Genomic DNA, 5,649 nt, shown 5'->3' with positions numbered 1-5,649 from the left:
ATATGTGTGTGTGTGTGTGTGTGTGTGTGTGTGTGAGAGAGAGAGACTCTGGGTGGGCAGTAAAACAGAAGGTCTTTCTTTTTGTTCGTCCTTGTCTTGAGAGTCTCCTTCCTGGCATAAGGATGTTTGTGTGCAGACAATTGTGTGTGTGTGGTTGTGATGTCACCCACTTAATCCAATAGCACTGCTACTGAGGTCTGCCTTGAATCTTGCCGGAACTCTACAAGGTCATCAGTATCACTACGACAGTCATCTGCCTGTCTGATGTGTGCATGTGAGTATTTGTGTGTGATAGAGAAGAAGCCTGCAGTTTTTGACTTCCATAACTTCTGGCAAATCACAACATTGTTGTTGTGTTTTTCTCTGTTGTGTTTATTATGACTTTAAGTGTGCTTATGCAATCCCTCTATAACAAATACCTAAATGTCCTGTTTGCAAATGCCAGGCCAAAGATTCTGTCATTTGTGGAGGAACAAAACTTTTTAGATCATTGCATGGAAAAGATGCAGCAAAGTACACTGACCTGTCTCGGGCTGGGGGTTAAACTTGTAAAAACTAGCTGTAGGGACAGCCAAACTGTAGCAAAGTCTGCTGGTCAAGTCAGCAACACGATTTCTACTACTACTACAACTACTGCTACTGATAATAATGTAACAAATACTGCCACTATTATTTTGTCATTAGAGGTAATACTATCAACATAGGGATTCATGTGATCCTGGAATAGATTTTAAAAAAGAAAAAAAGAGGAGAAGTGTCTGTAATCGGGTATCCAAATGACTCCAAATTCTAAAACCTTTTTTTTTTATGTGAACATTTCATTGATAGTAGCAGTCCCATTATAACGAGTTTTCTTTTTTCATAATTCATCAACATACAAAATAAATCCTGCTAAAAAAAAAGTAAGATAGGAAAGAAGACAGAAAAGAAGTATCTTATCTTGTTGCATTGATATAAACCAACACTATGAACACTGAAACTTTGCAAATACTTGCAAGTTTCAAATACTTTATTGCAAGTCTTTGTTCTAAACTCGCTTTTGTTTATAACTGTTTAATTCTCCATGCACACAGGGCTGTATTCTGTTTAAAAACTCAGCATCTTCTTGATCCTTACACTTCTACAGTGTTACTCTTCAGTGTTTAACACTCAATCCTTTACATTATGACACAATGGGATAATTCACCAATAATTGACGACTGTAAGCACCATTAATTGCATATCATTTGCGCTCTCTGCTCCATCTCAAAATTAAATTTACAAAGTAAACTGTACTGATGATATTTAAGAAAAAACATGCTCTGTGCAGCCTGCTCATTTTGTTTCTGATTGTGGAGTTAAGCTGTCAGCATCTCCACTCTGCGGTTGCTCACCCTCATGGAGCTCAAATCTGTCCACATGAGAGCGTCCTCTCTGGAGCAAGCCATAGCGCGAAAGCTGCAACATCCAGCTTTCCTGCCAACCCGCAAATAAGGCTCAATGTTTTTTCGTTTTTCTTTTTAAGTAAGGCAATAACCACATTCCTTTTTTGTTAAAAACAGGACTAGTCCAGCTCCCCCACCTTCTCTCTAATTAACTCTCATTGTTCACAGCATTTAATTTTGATCTATTTACATGCATACCATTCATCTTATTTGTTTTTGGCAGGCTGGAGATGTTAGTCTATTAACAGGACACAGAGTCAAACATCTGCAGCCTGCTTAAAAAGGGGTTTTTGAAACCTGCCTGCCAGTCTTATCTATTTAAATAACTTTTCTAAGTTGAGGTGAAGTCAATATTCTAGTAGAAACATAGCTGCAGATGGCACAATGCGATATTTGTTGGTTGGGCTTATTGTTGTTAACTCTTCAAAATGCATCAAATGCTACATGCACTTTATAAGGGAAGGTGTTATTAGTCTTAGCTCATTATCTTCCATCAGTCAAAACAGAAAGTACTTTCCAAAGTCCATGTCAAACTTTTAAAAGCTGGATATCTCATTTCCCCATCAAAATCTTCATATTCATTTTGTAATCATAATAACAATGTCAAACTTACTTAGAATAATCTTTGGGATATTAAATTTCATCATTTCTGCGTGGCAGCTTGGAGCTTGAAAGCCCTGATGGCTAAAATGTTAATCAGCTAGCTAATAAAAGGAAAGGAACAGTATTTAGGCTGTCATGGCTGGTTCTCAGCTGCAGGGGCTCTGTTGTTTGTTTTGAAGCACTAATAATGGCTGCGCAGACTTATAATTATGAACTTAGTGAGGTGAGGAAATTACTAGAGATGAATAGACAGCAGGGGAGCAGATTGTTGGAAGGCACATATCAGAGTCTGTTCCTGACTCACTCCGATGATGGGAGCTGGAAATGAATGAGCCTCGTTCCAAAAACAAGGTTTTCATCATTCACCAAATATTTAATCTACTGTTGAATACATGCTCATATAGAAGAAAAGCTCACCAGAAGGCATCGTCTGCCTTTAAAGGATTGACTGGAGCTTTTATTATCTTCTTTTTTATTATCCTAATGTCGTTTGGAGGGTGATTGAAAAAGGTGACGCACAAAAACATCAAAGAAAGTCTGGTGAAAGACAGAGCTGAGTGATCTTAAGTAACAGATGTACAGTATTTATGTCCAGGAAAAGTATGTGTGTCGATAAAAGGGGTTAAAATAGGGTCTAACAAAAACCCTTCATAATGATGTGACGTTCTCTGTACTTTGCAATACATTTGTTAAGCTTCTGGCTGACACTTGTAGAAGTCTGTGCGCACACATGATCCTGAGAAGTAGTCAAATCAGAATCATGCTATCTGATGATGCACTTTCTCATTTTTATTTTTAAAAGATTCATGAAGCTACACACATATGATTCAAGTTGTGTTATGAGTGTCTAATCCAATATACTTGTCCAGAGAAGCTGGTATCTCTCATCGACTTCTTTTTCTACAGCCTTTGATGTGAAAAGACAACTAAGTCAAGTTTCAAACTAACAGTGACTCTGACCTCTGTTTCTGCCAGCAGCAGGACTATGTCATGATCATGCTGAAGTTTAATTCTCTATTGAGGCTAACTTACTCACAGGCAGAAGATATTATTGATAGCTGAGGTGTGTCAAGACTATTTTACTGGGTTGACCCAAATGGGGTACTGAGCTATGCTGGGGTGGCATTATGTATGTTCACAAACACCCTATATGAATTAATGAATAGCATATACTTATCCTGTCCTTACTTTTAATGTTTAAGTACCACACGTGTTTTTTTGTCCTGTATAACTTTTAAGACTTAAACTTTTCTATAAGTAACAACAATATACATTTCACAGCTTAGTTATTTAGTTGTTTATAAAGATTTTATTCATGTATTTATTCCTGCCCTATGCAACTATTTTATGATATATATGTATTAAAATTACAAACAAAAGAAAATACGGTATGTTGTTTGGGATTTTGTGTTAATACTTGGGGTGGTCAATAAGGTTTCGAGGGGGGCCATACCACTCCAGGCCACTTGTCTGGACACGCCCCTGATTGTCACTTGTTGGTAAGTCATCAACAAGTCTTTCGTTGAATACATTTGGGGGTTGGAGCTTCTGTAGTAGCACTGAATGGAGTGATGCTTATGTTTTTTGTTGTTTAGCTCAAACTTTCTCAGTAGCATGCCCTGATACAAGGTTTTATTAACAGAACAGACAGCATTTATATTGAGGATCTTTTCAGAAATCTATGAGCATTATTGGAGACTGAATTGAGATTTGGAAAGTAACATAATTAAGACGTCAAATGCTCAAATTGTTCCACAAATGCAGCACGATCATTATACTCAAACTTTGTATTTTGCACCATCTCTGCCTACTAAACCCTTCCATCTTGGCATCTTTCTTCAATTCCTCCCAGCATGCTTGAAATCAACTGGTCATCTTTCTTTGACAAAGAGCCTCTGTAGGCATTGTAAAACTGTTTGTACAAGCTTTCTTTCTCCATCCAAGACTACCACTTTCAGCTTGTTAGAGGCACTTTGGTGTCATTATTTTGTTGGGCGTTTGAACTATTTCATTTTGAAAAGAAGGGATTTCATGTTTTCATTCCATCCTTTCAGTATCTCATTTAATCTGGGCAAAAAAGCTTCCTCTCCTCACTCAAAGAGCATCTTTCCATCTGATTCAGTAACATGAACTTTTTTTCTTCGCTAGTAAGTTAACTGCAAACATGATTTCTTCCTCATTTTTTTCTCCCTATCTCTTCTCGTATTATTCTCTTTTCTCTGAGTAACCTGTACCACCTGTGGTGAATGAGCTTCCTTCCCCCGTCTCTTCTGTGTACACTAACAGATGGCAGACTAGTGCAGGAGAATTTCCCAAGGTGCCGTGGGAGGTGTGTATCTACAAGCTTGTTTGTGTATAAGCTGTGAATGCGTGCTATATGTCGGACAGTTATTTACATCTGCAGCGTGGAGCCGACAGCTGCTGCTGCCTGAGTCTCCATTCTGTCAGCCAGCCACGACGCGGTGCTGCCGTAACCCAGAAATACAGAGGGGTCGGGGATGTACACGTATCCATGTTGCAGTCGGAGTGAACCTTAGCCTCTCGCCGGATAATCATCGTGGGCAGGTGTTTCAGTGGAATTAAAAAGAAAAAGGAAGTGGTTTAATTTATGTGTAGTTTGACCTGTGGAGATGTTTTAAATGCATGCAAACATTTACAAAGCTATCAAACTAATTATAAACGCATCATGGTATTTATAAAAACATTACCAGGAGAGTAACATTAATGTTATAGGGAGCTTTAAATAGATGCATTCATGGATGTTTGTTGCAGCCCTTGTTTGGCTCCCAGTCCATCACAGGATTGATTTTAAAATTGCACTTTTAACATACAAGGCCCTAAATGGATTGGCATCATCCTACTTGACCGATATCCTTTATGTTCACAACCCAGCTCGAGCACTGAGGTCAACAAACCAGCTACTCCTGGATGTGCCTAAAACTTGGCTTAAAACCCGGGGCGACCGAGCCTTTGCAGCAGCGGCCCCCAAGCTCTGGAATGGATTGCCACACCATTTACAATCGGCCCCCACTGTTGAATGTTTTAAATCTTTGTTGAAGGCCCATCTCTTCTCTTGGGACTTCTCCTCCTGAGGAGGACATGAATATCCCGATATGTTGTGTTGTTTATTGTTGTCTTCATGTACTTTTTACTTTTTACCTTGTAAAGCACTTTGGCCAACACTGGTTGTTTTTAAATGTGCTATATAAATAAAGTTGACTTGACTTGCCTCTATTTATTTTTTGTCTTTTTACTCACATTATTTTTCCTAATATGGGCCATTTATGTGCTTTCTGTCATTTTGTCACAAAGCAAGTGGATACAGTTGATATTTTTTAGTGCCAAGCCTGACAAAAACAATAAAAGCAAAGGGAAACGTTTCTGCTCACCGGTGTGTGAAATATATAATATCAGAGAAAAAGCTTCTTGTCACCCTCCTCCTCTTCCTCAGATCATGCAACAATCAGCATTTCAGACTGATACATACTCAACAACCTGCTCAAAACTCACAAAACAAACATATTACTTAAGCTTCTAAAGAAACAAATGACAAAGTGTGGACTAGCTTTTATATTACATACAGATATGTTCTTATTTGTACTGCTGAATTAGAATAAAGGTG

This window comes from Notolabrus celidotus, chromosome 10 (genome assembly GCF_009762535.1).
Source record: "Notolabrus celidotus isolate fNotCel1 chromosome 10, fNotCel1.pri, whole genome shotgun sequence".
NCBI classification, from domain to species: domain Eukaryota; kingdom Metazoa; phylum Chordata; class Actinopteri; order Labriformes; family Labridae; genus Notolabrus; species Notolabrus celidotus.
This window is presented reverse-complemented; position numbering follows the sequence as displayed.